The sequence below is a fragment of the Mytilus edulis genome, chromosome 1 (genome assembly GCF_963676685.1).
Source record: "Mytilus edulis chromosome 1, xbMytEdul2.2, whole genome shotgun sequence".
NCBI classification, from domain to species: domain Eukaryota; kingdom Metazoa; phylum Mollusca; class Bivalvia; order Mytilida; family Mytilidae; genus Mytilus; species Mytilus edulis.
Genome location: NC_092344.1, coordinates 58,675,135 through 58,690,337, shown reverse-complemented (window position 1 = coordinate 58,690,337; position 15,203 = coordinate 58,675,135).

The window sequence follows — 15,203 nt, the reverse complement described above, 5'->3', positions numbered from 1 at the left end:
TTCAGTGATAATGAACGCCATACTAATTTCCAAATTGTACACAAGAAACTAAAATTAAAATAATACAAGAATAACAAAGGCCAGAGGCTCCTGACTTGGGACAGGCGCAAAAATGCGGCGGGGTTAAACATGTTTGTGAGATCTCAACCCTCCCCCTATACCTCTATCCAATGTAGAAAAGTAAACGTTTTCTTCTTTTTCGTGAACATATTTTTACTCAATATCACACATCAATGGAGTAAGATCGCATATCGAGGATACTAGGACAGATTTAACATGTTTTCGCAATGAAACAGATCTTAATGTTCATCCCATTCTTTTAGTTTTGTCTTTGTCTTACACTTAATAAGCTTCATTCTGTTATTATAATCTATTTACGCAAAATGAATATCCAAGTACTACTACGGAACGCCAAAACTGTATTGTTATGACCATTTTCATTATAGGATGTGTATTTACCTTTATATGATGTGAACTTGTCATTATATGATGTGCAAACACCTTTATATGATGATGCTATGATGTGCAAACATACTTATATGATGTGCATATATACTTATATGATGTGCAAACATACTTATATGATGTGCATATATACTTATATGATGTGCAAATATACTTATATGATGTGCAAATGTACTTATATGGTTTGCAAACATTCTTATATTATGTGCAAATATCCTTATATGATGTGCAAATATCCTTGTATGATGTGCAAATGTACTTATATGATGTGCAAGGTCCTTATATGATGTGCAAATATATTTATATGATGTGCAAATATATTTATATTATGTGCAAATAACCTTATTTAAAGTGCATTATCCATTATATTATGTACAACCATCATTATGTTATGTACACACATCTTTATGTTATGTGCAAACATCCTTATATGATGTGGTTGTGTCATTCAATTATGTGCATATAACCTTAAGCCTCGGTCACACCTTACCGGATAGCTCGAACGGATGCCTAACGGATAACTTTTTTTCAATCCGTTCATGTCCGTTAGATGTCCGTTCTTATCCGTTAGACATCCGTCCATATCCTTTGCATGTCCGTTAAGCGTACATGTTATCCGTTGACGTCCGTTCTGTCCGATGGAAAATTTTGAGAGGGTTCAAAACTTTGAACGTCCGCTAGGCGTCCGTTTTGTACGGTACTCGTCCGTTTCGTTTCCGTTTTGTATCCATTACGGGTCCGTTATACATCCGTTTGAGGTCTGGAGGAGAAATCCACCAACGGGACTTCTACCGGACGTTTAACGGACAAAACGGATGTTGAACGAATGAGAAACGGACTTCTACTGGACGTATAACGGATAAAACGGATGATGAACGGATCTGAAACGGATAAATGCCAATTGAAAATTTTGCGTCAGAAATGCCAATTATTGGTATGTCAGATTTCTTAAGTTTCATGAATTCTTATTATTCATAATCGATCTTAGAGTAAAACACGTCTTCACAATCAAGCAGCTCTTATTTAGGCCAGACACTGCCTTTAAGGCGAAATTTTGAAGAACAAACCAAAACCAGTTACACAGAAACATTTTGAATATTTATGCGATTTACATGTAAATATTTTTGACGCCTTTAATTTTTCCGTATATCTTGTTCATCCGTTTTATCCGGTACGCTTCCGTTAGTGTCCGTTTTATGCGGTACTCGTCCGTTGAATGTACGTTCGACATCCGTTCTTTCCGGTACGTTTCCGTTTCTTGTACGTTGCATATCGGTGTGTGTCCGTTATGCATTCGTTACACGTCCGTTTTATTCGGTCAGTACATCAACGGACTCCCAACGGATAACAATTTTGTCAACGGGCAACTTTTATTTTCATCCGTTAGGCGTCCGTTCGTGCTACCCGGTAAAGTGTGACCGAGGCTTTACGTTATGTGGTTGGGTTTACTTCATTATATGATGTCGAAACGTCATTATATGAAATGCTTTCATCTTCGTTATGGTCAATAAACATGATCACGATTTTAATGATTACTGTCTACGTCATAACTGATTCCGATCTGCTTCTGCGGAATATAATAAACCCGGCTCAAATGTGTAGCTTTCGTTTGGAAAATTAGTGAGATTTGAAAATAACAAAAACTTGGCATGTTGGTTCCTCGTTTTAAGATGATATATTCATATCAGCCATTGTTGGAAAATTGTCAAAATATAAAATGCAAAGTTAAGTTTTAATCTATTATATATATAATGAACATACGGGGTCTACAATAATGAACATAATTTTATGGTTAAAGTCAATTGAATTAAAGATGCTCTATGCTCATTTTAATAACAATAGGCATTATATTTATCAATATCTTTATACAAAGCGTTAGCGTTTTTTTCGATAAGAAAATAATTTATGAACTTTCAGAATGTTCATTTTTTGTTAATTTTGCATTCATTATCCTTTAAGCTGTTTAAGTTTCTCTTTATACATTACTTTTCTCAAGATTGACACAAAAATCGGCAAAAATTGGACATAGATAATGTAATGACTCATAAAATAGACCGTTCATTTGCAATCCCAAAAAGAGGAGAAAAGGAAGAATTTAAGGGAGCCATTTTTAAAAATTTTTTTTTTTGTGTTTATTGTTTTAGATTTGCCGGCGTATAATGTTATTGCAATGTGTTCGTCGTCCGTAAATATTTTGTTTCCATAAAATAACTTTTTACGAATTAGGGACCAAACGGGACCAAAACAAGGAAGTCTTATGGTTCTTTTATATGCTGAATCTAACGATATAATTAGATTGTTGATATTGGACAATATGATAGGTAAATGTCCAATTTCAACTTTTTAAAATCTTAGAACACATCCATTATGTGTCACAAAACTATGATGTGTCAGATATTGAATCATATAAAAGTTCAGAGCGGTATCAAGCTTGAATGGTGTGTCCATACTTGCCCTAACTGTTCAGGGTTCGACCCTCATCGTAGACTCCTGCTACAGTAAAGAATTATAGTTTTGACTCGAAAGAAATCAATTGTTTTGCATTGTTCCGCTCGCCTCAACTGTTAAAACCAAAATCTTTATTTTCAACAATTTTTTCTTGCAGAGTATTTTTCATCTGAAACTGATATTGAATGAAGGTGTGGTAAATATCAATACAAATTGAGTTTTATGAAGTCGCAAACAACATCCACACTTGAAGTTCTAGATTAACTATTCAGGCAATATTTCAAACTTACTATGCAATAGAAATTTAATGCGTTTTATTGTTTTGTTATTACGAATAATCGTATTAAGAAATTTGTGTGTAATTGTTCGCTGGTGTTTTTGTTTGTTTGTTTTTTTTTTGGGGGGGGGGGAGGGGGCGGAGGTGGACCACTCAGGAGATGAAATGTTTATGTCTTTGGAAAGAGGGTCTTGATTGGTTTTTTTTTTCCTATTTCAAGGTGTTGACTTGAAGAATAAGAGAAATTGCCGCGTTTCCTCCCACGTCCCCACCCCTAATGATAGATAATGACTGTAATTATGATTTTTTATTTTCAAATCTGTTCGTGCACGTGTCTACGCCATTTTGCAAAGAAAAGACAATACAATAACATCAACAAATAAGAGACCAAATGGGACCTATAATATGAGGCAGGCATTACCTGTGAAAGGGGACGAAGTCTGTATGAATTATTTTTTTGTAGCTTCAAAATCTGTTAAAAAAGAAACGGAAATACCGTAACGTTTCCGATTTTGGTTCTATTGTTAGGGATTTTACTTGTGACGTTATTTAAGTTATGACGTTATGTTTAATGTAAATACAGAAATGCAATTCATCAGGTATAGTTAATTCATATCAAAGACAAAGAATTATTAAAAATGAAATATTGGTATTGTGTTCCTTGAGTTCCTATATTTTACTAGACTACTCAAAGTCTCACGACAACGAGACCGGAAAAAGGAAGTAGATTTCTGCGTTCTGCGCAAATGCGGGAATTCAAAACACAACAAAAAAAGTTTTAACGATTTTGAGTTCATTAGTTAAATGAAAATTTCCGGAAATTTTCCCGAATTTTTTTTTTATTGATTTTTCTACGGTAATAGGGGACTTCGTCCCCATACTATAGAATATATTAAGACACAGTGCACTATATATTTGTTAATTTTAAATCTATTATAGTTTTCCAGCTAAAACGCAAAATAATAAAAGCGACTGCCGTCTATCTATCTATCTGTAATGACCAATTCAAGGGCCATTGGGGTTCTCTGCTTTTGTCTGATTGATATACACCGTCAAAATGTGAAGGCTGACATTTCATTGGCTGAAGTAATATTTACCAGAACAGATAGTAAAATGAAACAGTAGTCAGATCATTGTAACCAAAGCTTAGACATATTCTGATTAACACATTGTATCTTTATCAGATTTGTTATGCACCGACTCTTCATCTAGTGTGGACAGGAGCATGTGCATTTCCTTGCACTTGGGACAAACATATTTTTCGACTTTAATAATAATAAAAAATCAATAACATGGTTTATTTGGTTTTGTTTTTTTTACTTTCATTATTGTTTTATTTTTTCAATGGAAACAAATTATTTTGCTACCTTTACCAAAAAATCCCCCCCTTTAACTCACCAAAAATCAATGGTTGTTACAATGCAGGTCCTTAATAACTTGAGTCTGGAGGTGTGTATATGAACGGTTTTCCACGAAACGTTTTAATTATTACGGTTAACTGTCTTGTGGCGGTGCTATTATAGTAGAATCTTCGCCTCGAGTGCGGGAGGTTGTGGGTTCGAAACCCGACCGGTTCAAAACCAGACTTTTAAACTGTTATTTGCTGCTTCCTTGCATTAGCAAGAGAAAATAAGGAGTAAAAGCAAAGGCTGGTCGACTCGGTATGAGAATAATGTGACCACGTAAGGTGGCATATAAAAAAGAAGATGTGGTATGATTGGCAATGAGACAACTCTTCACAAGAGCCTAATGACAAAGACATTAACAACTATAGGTCACCGTACGATCTTCAACAATGAGCAAAGCACACACAGCATTGTCAGCTACAAATATACATGTATGAAAGGCCCCGAAATGAAAGATGTAAAACAATTCAAACGAGAAAACTAATGGCCTAATATATGTACAAAAAATTAAAGAAAAACAAATATACATTTTGTATATCACATCAACAAACGACAACCACTGAATTACAGGCTCATGACTCGGGACAGGCACATACATACAGAATGTGGCGGGATTAAATATGTTAGCGGGATCCCAACCCTCCCCTAACCGAGGAAAGATGTACAACATAAGAACGAACAATAAAAATCAGTCGAAAAAGGTACCAGGATTATAATTCAATACGCCAGACGGGCGTTTCGTCTACATAAGACTCATCAGTGACGCTCAGATCGAAATAAGTATAGAGCCAAATAGGAAAAAAGTTGAAGAGCGTTGAGGACCAAAATTCCAAAAAGTTGCTAAGGTATAAATCTATTCCTGGGATAAGAAAATCCTTAGTTTTCCGAAAATTAAAAGTTTTCTAACAGGAAATGTATAAAAATGACCATATAATTGATATTCATGTCAACACGAAAGTACTGACTACTGGGCTGGTGATACCCTCGTGGACGAAACGTCCACCAGCAGTGGAATCGACCCAGTGGTGTAAAAATTTATCAAAGGTACCAGAATTATAATGTAATACGCCAGACGCTCGTTTCGTCTACATAAGACTCATCAGTGACGCTCAGATCAAAATAAGTATAGAGCCAAAAAGGTAAAAAGTTGAAGAGCGTTAAGGACCAAAATTCCAAAACGTTGTACCAAATACGGCTAAGGTATAAATCTATTCCTGGGATAAGAAAATCCTTAGTTTTCCAAAAAAATTAAAAGTTTTGTAACAGGAAATTTATAAAAATGACCATATAATTGATATTCATGTCAACACCGAAGTGCTGACTACTGGGCTGATGATACCCTCGGGGACGAAATGACTAGTGTGGATCTAGCCGTCGATAGCAGCCGGCGTTAATATTCATGAGGCCAGCCTTCAATAATATTCATGAGCCGTCAATAATATTCATGAGATGACTTGCGTTCGAAGAAGTGTTGTTAGAAACTATGAACGATAATTATAATTAAATAACGTTCCTATTTATATTTGATATTACTTCAAATAGGCATGTCAATGGGTGTCTTCTTCGAGGTCCGCGTTTATTGAATCAACTTTGGGTCTTCTTCAAGGTCTGCGTCTTTAAACAACATTGTAAATGTAATAAAAACAATGTAAATGCCTCCATAAATATAAAACAAAGAAATGGTCTTTTAACATTCTGTGATTAGAGAAATAATGTAAACTAAAGCAATAACAAGTTTTAAAAAAAAATAATTAAATATAGAAATTAAACGGGACATTACAACAAACAAATAAAGTAAAGAACAGTTCTTATTAAAATTTTGTGATAATTAAATCAATGTAAGCCACAATAAATTTAAAAAATTGATTAAAAATATAGAAATTTAGGAATGACAGAGAATTGATGGTCATTTGTTCATTGTCTACAAATATAGTCCAATCATGAAACTAAAACATACAATATTACGACAGTATTTTCTATTTAAACATATCAGAAAAATAGAAACATAGTTAATTGCAGAAATAAAAATAACAGAAAAATAACAACTGTCAGTTACTATTTCAATGACATATGATTCTTCAAAATTATGGAGACCAATCTGAGTCATTATTAACAATTCATATTATTGCCTCTAAAATGGCCCATAGCACTTATGCCCTAGACCCGTACGAGTTAGTCAGGAGAGGGTTCAAAGGGGGGATATGGAATCCAAGATACAACGAATTCGAACTGAACTATTGCCGGCTGGCCAAACTAAGAGATTCTTCACACCGACCATTATACCAGACGTAGAGGTTGGTATTGCCTCTAAAATGGCCCATAGCACTTATGCCCTAGACCCGTACGAGTAAGTCAGAAAAGGATAAGGGGGGGGGGGGGGTACCCTGGTATATCACAAATTCGAAAATGAACTATTGCCGGCTGGCCAAACGAAGAGATTCTCCACGTGGGCAATGATACCAGAGGAAGACGTACTTATTGCCTTTAAAATGGCCCATAGCACTTATACCCTAGACCCGTACGAGTTTGTCAGTAGAGGGTTCAAAGGGGGGATATGGAATCCAAGATACAACGAATTCGAACTGAACTATTGCCGGATGGCCAAACTAAGAGATTCTCCACACCGACCATTATACCAGAGGTAGAGGTTGGTATTGCCTCTAAAATGGCCCATAGCACTTATGCCCTAGACCCGTACGAGTTAGTCAGAAAAGGATAAGGGGGGTACCCTGGTATATCACAAATTCGAAAATGAACTATTGCCGGCTGGCCAAACTAAGAGATTCTCCACATCGACCATTATACCAGAGGTAGAGGTTGGTATTGCCTCTAAAATGGCCCATAGCACTTATGCCCTAGACCCGTACGAGTTAGTCAGAAAAGGATAAAGGGGGGGGGGTACCCTGGTGTATCACAAATTCGAAAATGAACTATTGCCGGCTGGCCAAACGAAGAGATTCTTTACGTGGGCAATGATACCAGAGGAAGAGGTACTTATTGCCTTTAACATGGCCCATATCACGTATACCCTAGACCCGTACGAGTTTGTCAGTAGAGGGTTCAAAGGGGGGATATGGAATCCAAGATACAACGAATTCGAACTGAACTATTGCCGGCTGGCCAAACTAAGAAATTCTCCACATCGACCATTATACCAGAGGTAGAGGTGGGTATTGCCTCTAAAATGGCCCATAGCACTTATGCCCTAGACCCGTACGAGTTAGTCAGAAAAGGATAAGGGGGGTACCCTGGTATATCACAAATTCGAAAATGAACTATTGCCGGCTGGCCAAACGAAGAGATTCTCCACGTGGGCAATGATACCAGAGGAAGAGGTACGTATTGCCTTTAAAATGGTCCATAGCACTTATACCCTAGACCCGTACGATTTTGTCAGTAGAGGGTTCAAAGGGGGATATGGAATCCAAGATACAACGAATTCGAACTGAACTATTGCCGGCTGGCCAAACTAAGAGATTCTCCACACCGCCCATTATACCAGAGGTAGAGGTTGGTATTGCCTCTAAAATGGCTCAGAGGACTTATGCCCTAGACCCGTACGAGTTAGTCAGAAAAGGATAAGGGGGGGGGGTACCCTGGTATATCACAAATTCGAAAATGAACTATTGCCGGCTGGCCAAACGAAGAGATTCTCCACGTAGGCAATAATACCAGAGGAAGAGGTACTTATTGCCTTTAAAATGGCCCATAGCACTTATACCCTAGACCCGTACGAGTTTGTCAGTAGAGGGTTCAAAGGGGGGATATGGAATCCAAGATACAACGAATTCGAACTGAACTATTGCCGGCTGGTCAAACTAAGAGATTCTCCACAGCGACCATTATACCAGAGGTAGAGGTTGGTATTGCCTCTAAAATGGCCCAGATCACTTATGCCCTAGACCCGTACGAGTTAGTCAGAAAAGGATAAGGGGGGGTACCCTGGTATATCACAAATTCGAAAATGAACTATTGCCGGCTGGCCAAACGAAGAGATTCTCCACGTGGGCAATGATACCAAAGGAAGAGGTACTTATTGCCTTTAAAATGGCTCATAGCACTTATACCCTAGAGCCGTACGAGTTTGTCAGTAGAGGGTTCAAAGGGGGGATATGGAATCCAAGATACAACGAATTCGAACTGAACTATTGCCGGCTGGCCAAACTAAGAGATTCTCCACACCGCCCATTATACCAGAGGTAGAGGTTGGTATTGCCTCTAAAATGGCCTATAGCACTTATGCCCTAGACCCGTACGAGTTAGTCAGAAAAGGATAAGGGGGGGGGGGTACCCTGGTATATCACAAATTCGAAAATGAACTATTGCCGGCTGGCCAAACGAAGAGATTCTCCACGTGGGCAATGATACCAGAGGAAGAGGTACTTATTGCCTTTAAAATGGCCCATAGCACGTATACCCTAGACCCGTACGAGTTTGTCAGTAGAGGGTTCAAAGGGGGGATATGGAATCCAAGATACAACGAATTCGAACTGAACTATTGCCGGCTGGTCAAACTAAGAGATTCTCCACACCGACCATTATACCAGAGGTAGAGGTTGGTATTGCCTCTAAAATGGCCCATATCACTTATGCCCTAGACCCGTACGAGTTAGTCAGAAAAGGATAAGGGGGGGTACCCTGGTATATCACAAATTCGAAAATGAACTATTGCCGGCTGGCCAAACGAAGAGATTCTCCACGTGGGCAATGATACCAGAGGAAGAGGTACTTATTGCCTTTAACATGGCCCATAGCACGTATACCCTAGACCCGTACGAGTTTGTCAGTAGAGGGTTCAAAGGGGGGATATGGAATCCAAGATACAACGAATTCGAACTGAACTATTGCCGGCTGGCCAAACTAAGAAATTCTCCACATCGACCATTATACCAGAGGTAGAGGTTGGTATTGCCTCTAAAATGGCCCATAGCACTTATGCCCTAGACCCGTACGAGTTAGTCAGAAAAGGATAAGGGGGGTACCCTGGTATATCACAAATTCGAAAATGAACTATTGCCGGCTGGCCAAACGAAGAGATTCTCCACGTGGGCAATGATACCAGAGGAAGATGTACGTATTGCCTTTAAAATGGTCCATAGCACTTATACCCTAGACCCGTACGATTTTGTCAGTAGAGGGTTCAAAGGGGGATATGGAATCCAAGATACAACGAATTCGAACAGAACTATTGCCGGCTGGCCAAACTAAGAGATTCTCCACACCGCCCATTATACCAGAGGTAGAGGTTGGTATTGCCTCTAAAATGGCTCAGAGGACTTATGCCCTAGACCCGTACGAGTTAGTCAGAAAAGGATAAGCGGGGGGGGGGGGGGTACCCTGGTATATCACCAATTCGAAAATGAACTATTGCCGGCTGACCAAACGAAGAGATTCTCCACGTGGGCAATGATACCAGAGGAAGAGGTACTTTTTGCCTTTAAAATGGCCCAGAGCACTTATACCCTAGACCCGTACGAGTTTGTCAGTAGAGGGTTCAAAGGGGGGATATAGAATCCAAGATACAACGAATTCGAACTGAATTATTGCCGGCTGGCCAAACTAAGAGATTCTCCACACCGACCATTATACCAGAGGTAGAGGTTGGTATTGCCTCTAACATGGCCCATAGCCCTTATGCCCTAGACCCGTACGAGTTAGTCAGAAAAGGATAAGGGGGGGGGGGTACCCTGGTATATCACAAATTCGAAAATGAACTATTGCCGGCTGACCAAACGAAGAGATTCTCCACGTGGGCAATGATACCAGAGGAAGAGGTACTTATTGCCTTTAAAATGGCCCATAGCACTTATACCCTAGACCCGTACGAGTTTGTCAGTAGAGGGTTCAAAAGGGGGTATATGGAATCCAAGATACAACGAATTCGAAAATGAACTATTGCCGGGTGGCCAAACTAAGAGATTCTCCACACCGACCATTATACCAGAGGTAGAAGTGGGTATTGCCTCTAAAATGGCCCATAGCACTTATGCCCTAGACCCGTACGAGTTAGTCAGAAAAGGATAAGGGGGGGGTACCCTGGTATATCACAAATTCGAAAATGAACTATTGCCGGCTGGCCAAACGAAGAGATTCTCCACGTGGGCAATGATACCAGAGAAAGATGTACTTATTGCCTTTAAAATGGCCCATAGCACTTATACCCTAGACCCGTACGAGTTTGTCAGTAGAGGGTTCAAAGGGGGGATATAGAATCCAAGATACAACGAATTCGAACTGAACTATTGCCGGCTGGCCAAACTAAGAGATTCTCCATACCGACTATTATACTAGAGGTAGAGGTTGGTATTGCCTCTAAAATGGCCTATAGCACTTATGCCCTAGACCCGTACGAGTTAGTCAGAAAAGGATAAGGGGGGGGGGGGTACCCTGGTATATCACAAATTCGAAAATGAACTATTGCCGGCTGGCCAAACGAAGAGATTCTCCACGTGGGCAATGCTACCAGAGGAAGAGGTACTTATTGCCTTTAACATGGCCCATAGCACTTATACCCTAGACCCGTACGATTTTGTCAGTAGAGGGTTCAAAGGGGGATATGGAATCCAAGATACAACGAATTCGAACTGAACTATTGCCGGCTGGCCAAACTAAGAGATTCTCCACACCGCCCATTATACCAGAGGTAGAGGTTGGTATTGCCTCTAAAATGGCTCAGAGGACTTATGCCCTAGACCCGTACGAGTTAGTCAGAAAAGGATAAGCGGGGGGGGGGGGGTACCCTGGTATATCACCAATTCGAAAATGAACTATTGCCGGCTGACCAAACGAAGAGATTCTCCACGTGGGCAATGATACCAGAGGAAGAGGTACTTTTTGCCTTTAAAATGGCCCAGAGCACTTATACCCTAGACCCGTACGAGTTTGTCAGTAGAGGGTTCAAAGGGGGGATATAGAATCCAAGATACAACGAATTCGAACTGAATTATTGCCGGCTGGCCAAACTAAGAGATTCTCCACACCGACCATTATACCAGAGGTAGAGGTTGGTATTGCCTCTAAAATGGCCCATAGCCCTTATGCCCTAGACCCGTACGAGTTAGTCAGAAAAGGATAAGGGGGGGGGGGGGGGTACCCTGGTATATCACAAATTCGAAAATGAACTATTGCCGGCTGACCAAACGAAGAGATTCTCCACGTGGGCAATGATACCAGAGGAAGAGGTACTTATTGCCTTTAAAATGGCCCATAGCACTTATACCCTAGACCCGTACGAGTTTGTCAGTAGAGGGTTCAAAAGGGGGTATATGGAATCCAAGATACAACGAATTCGAAAATGAACTATTGCCGGGTGGCCAAACTAAGAGATTCTCCACACCGACCATTATACCAGAGGTAGAAGTGGGTATTGCCTCTAAAATGGCCCATAGCACTTATGCCCTAGACCCGTACGAGTTAGTCAGAAAAGGATAAGGGGGGGTACCCTGGTATATCACAAATTCGAAAATGAACTATTGCCGGCTGGCCAAACGAAGAGATTCTCCACGTGGGCAATGATACCAGAGAAAGATGTACTTATTGCCTTTAAAATGGCCCATAGCACTTATACCCTAGACCCGTACGAGTTTGTCAGTAGAGGGTTCAAAGGGGGGATATAGAATCCAAGATACAACGAATTCGAACTGAACTATTGCCGGCTGGCCAAACTAAGAGATTCTCCATACCGACTATTATACTAGAGGTAGAGGTTGGTATTGCCTCTAAAATGGCCTATAGCACTTATGCCCTAGACCCGTACGAGTTAGTCAGAAAAGGATAAGGGGGGGTACCCTGGTATATCACAAATTCGAAAATGAACTATTGCCGGCTGGCCAAACGAAGAGATTCTCCACGTGGGCAATGATACCAGAGGAAGAGGTACTTATTGCCTTTAAAATGGCCCATAGCACTTATACCCTAGACCCGTACGAGTTTGTCAGTAGAGGGTTCAAAGGGGGGATATGGAATCCAAGATACAACGAATTCGAACTGAACTATTGCCGGCTGGCCAAACTAAGAGATTCTCCACATCGACCATTATACCAGAGGTAGAAGTGGGTATTGCCTCTAAAATGGCCCAGAGCACTTATGCCCTAGACCCGTACGAGTTAGTCAGAAAAGGATAAGGGGGGTACCCTGGTATATCACAAATTCGAAAATGAACTATTGCCGGCTGGCCAAACGAAGAGATTCTCCACGTGGGCAATGATACCAGAGGAAGATGTTTTTATTGCCTTTAAAATGGCCCATAGCACTTATACCCTAGACCCGTACGATTTTGTCAGTAGAGGGTTCAAAGGGGGGATATAGAATCCAAGATACAACGAATTCGAACTGAACTATTGCCGGCTGGCCAAACTAAGAGATTCTCCACACCGACCATTATACCAGAGGTAGAGGTTGGTATTGCCTCTAAAATGGCTCAGAGGACTTATGCCCTAGACCCGTACGAGTTAGTCAGAAAAGGATAAGGGGGGGGGGGGTACCCTGGTATATCACAAATTCGAAAATGAACTATTGCCGGCTGGTCAAACAAAGAGATTCTCCACGTGGGCAATGATACCAGAGGAAGAGGTACTTATTGCCTTTAAAATGGCCCATAGCACGTATACCCTAGACCCGTACGAGTTTGTCAGTAGAGGGTTCAAAGGGGGGATATGGAATCCAAGATACAACGAATTCGAACTGAACTATTGCCGGCTGGCCAAACTAAGAGATTCTCCACATCGACCATTATACCAGAGGTAGAAGTGGGTATTGCCTCTAAAATGGCCCAGAGCACTTATGCCCTAGACCCGTACGAGTTAGTCAGAAAAGGATAAGGGGGGGTACCCTGGTATATCACAAATTCGAAAATGAACTATTGCCGGCTGGCCAAACGAAGAGATTCTCCACGTGGGCAATGATACCAGAGGAAGATGTACTTATTGCCTTTAAAATGGCCCATAGCACATATACCCTAGACCCGTACGATTTTGTCAGTAGAGGGTTCAAAAGGGGATATGGAATCCAAGATACAACGAATTCGAACTGAACTATTGCCGGCTGGCCAAACTAAGAGATTCTCCACACCGACCATTATACCAGAGGTAGAGGTTGGTAGTGCCTCTAAAATGGCTCAGAGGACTTATCCCCTAGACCCGTACGAGTTAGTCAGAAAAGGATAAGGGGAGGGGGGGGGGGGGTACCCTGGTATATCACAAATTCGAAAATGAACTATTGCCGGCTGGCCAAACGAAGAGATTTTCCACGTGGGCAATGATACCAGAGGAAGAGGTACTTATTGCCTTTAAAATGGCCCATAGCACTTATACCCTAGACCCGTACGAGTTTGTCAGTAGAGGGTTCAAAGGGGGGATATAGAATCCAAGATACAACGAATTCGAACTGAACTATTGCCGGCTGGCCAAACTAAGAGATTCTCCACACCGACCATTATACCAGAGGTAGAGGTTGGTATTGCCTCTAAAATGGCTCAGAGGACTTATGCCCTAGACCCGTACGAGTTAGTCAGAAAAGGATAAGGGGGGGGGGGGGGTACCCTGTTACATCACAAATTCGAAAATGAACTATTGCCGGCTGGCCAAACGAAGAGATTCTCCACGTGGGCAATGATACCAGAGGAAGAGGTACTTATAGCCTTTAAAATGGCCCATAGCACTTATACCCTAGACCCGTACGAGTTTGTCAGTAGAGGGTTCAAAGGGGGGGATATGGAATCCAAGATACAACGAATTCGAACTGAACTATTGCCGGCTGGCCAAACTAAGAGATTCTCCACACCGACCATTATACCAGAGGTAGAGGTGGGTATTGCCTCTATTATGGCCCATAGCACTTATGCCCTAGACCCGTACGAGTTAGTCAGAAAAGGATAAGGGGGGGTACCCTGGTATATCACAAATTCGAGAATGAACTATTGCCGGCTGGCCAAACGAAGAGATTCTCCACGTGGGCAATGATTATTGCCTTTAAAATTGTCAAAAGCACTTATACCCTAGACCCGTACGATTTTGTCAGCAAGGGGTTAAAAGGGGGAGGTGGTACCTATGTTTACAACAAAGTCGAAATAAACTATTGGCGGCTAGCCAAACTGAGAGATTTTCCACGTGGACCTTTATACCAGAGAGAGAGGTGGACCTAGCCTTTAAAATGGCCTATAGCACTTATGCTCTCGACTCGTCCGATTTTGTCAGCAAGAGGTTAAAAGGGGGAGGTGATACCTATGTTTACAACGAAGTCGAAATAAACTATTGCCGGCTGGCCACACTAAGGGATTCTCCACGTGGGCCATAATACCAGTGGTAGAGGTGGGCATTGCCTCTTAAATGGCCCATAACACTTATGCCCTAGATCCGTACGAATAAGTCAGCAAAGGGTAAAGGGGTACTCTCGAATATCACAAAGTCGAAATGAACTGTTGCCGGCTGGCCAAACTAAGAGATTCTCCACGTGGATCATTATACCAGAGAAAGAAGTGGACCCAGCCTTTAAAATGGCATAGAGCACTTATGCCCTAGACCCGTACGATTTTGTTAGCAAGGGGTTAAAAGGGGGAGGTGGTACCTCTGTTTACAACGAAGTCGAAATAAACTATTGCCGACTGGCCA